General features: G+C 40.2%; 1 protein-coding gene across 5 annotated transcripts in view; it reads right to left on the bottom strand.

Moving 5' to 3' along the window:
* The window catches only part of FAM177A1 (family with sequence similarity 177 member A1), a 36,915-nt gene that overhangs the window by 19,926 nt on the left and 15,579 nt on the right, over window positions 1-1,410 (bottom strand). The gene's annotated exons all lie outside the window — the stretch shown is intronic.

Genomic DNA, 1,410 nt, shown 5'->3' with positions numbered 1-1,410 from the left:
AGGCAATTCTCCTGCCTCAGCCTCCTGAGTAGCTGGGATTACAGGCACGTGCCACCATGCCCAGCTAATTTTTTGTATTTTTAGTAGAGACGGGGTTTCACCACGTTGACCAGGATGGTCTCGATCTCTTGACCTCGTGATCCACCCGCCTCGGCCTCCCAAAGTGCTGGGATTACAGGCTTGAGCCACCGCGCCCGGCCAACATCTTATTTTTAATAACAAATAGGACGACTGGCAAGATGATCAACAAGGAAACAGAAACCTTGAACAACCCTATAAAATCAAGTAGACCTAACAGATACCTATAGAACACTACATTCAACAACAGATGATACATTCTTCTCAAGTACATATGAAACATTCTCCAGGACAGACCACCTACTAGGCTATAAAACAAATATCAATAAATTTAAAGGACCAGATAATATGAAATATGTTCTCTGATCACAATGAAGTGAAATCAGAAATCAATAAAAGAAAAAAATAGACAAACTCACAAATACGTGGGAAGTAAACAACGTGCTTCTAAATAACCAATGGGTCAAGGAAGAAAATCAAAAGGAAAAAAAGAAAATACTTACCAAAAAAATGAAGGTATAGGCTCGGCACAGTGACTCATGCCTATAATCCTAGCATTTTGGGAGGCTGACAGGCAGATCGCCTAAGGGCAGGAGTTTGAGACCGGCCTGGCCAACTTGGTGAAACCCCGTCTCTACTAAAAATACAAAAAATTAGTTTGGTGTGGTGGCGTATGCCTGTAATCCCAGCTACTCTGGAGACTGAGGCAGGAGAATTGCTTGAACCCAGGATGCGGAGGTTACAGTGAGCCAAGATAACACCGCTGCCCTACAGCCTGAGCGACAGAGAGACTCCAACTCAAAAACAAACAAACAAACAAACAAACAAAAAAAAAAAAAACAAAAAATAAAGGGGTAACATACAAAAACTTATGGGAAGCTGGGCATGGTGGCACACATCTGTAGTCCCCGCTACTTGGGAGGCTGAAGCAGGTGGATCGCTTGAGCCCATGAGTTCGAAGCCAGCCTATGCCATATAGCAGGACCCCATTTCTAAACAACAGCAACAAAAAAAACTTATGGAATATAACTAAGGCAGTACTTAAAGGAAAACTTATATCCATAAATGCCTGGTTATGAACGAATGATAACCTAGCTTTCTGCCCTAGGACAATGGAAAATGAAATACAAACTATACCTAAAGCAAGCAGAAAAAAGGAATACAGACAAGAGCAGAAATTAATAGACAATAGAAAAACAACAAAGAAAATTAACGAAACCAAAAGTTGGTTCTCAGAAAAGACCAACAAAATTTGAAAACCTTTAGCTAGATTTACCAAAAATAAAAACACAGAGGAAAGACTAAAACTAGAAGTCAAAATGAAAAAAAAAA

This window comes from Cebus imitator, unplaced genomic scaffold, assembly GCF_001604975.1.
Source record: "Cebus imitator isolate Cc_AM_T3 unplaced genomic scaffold, Cebus_imitator-1.0 Scaffold69, whole genome shotgun sequence".
In the NCBI taxonomy this organism is placed as follows: Eukaryota; Metazoa; Chordata; class Mammalia; order Primates; family Cebidae; genus Cebus; species Cebus imitator.
Note: the sequence above shows the minus strand (reverse complement) of the source record. Positions and strands in the feature narration are given on the sequence as shown.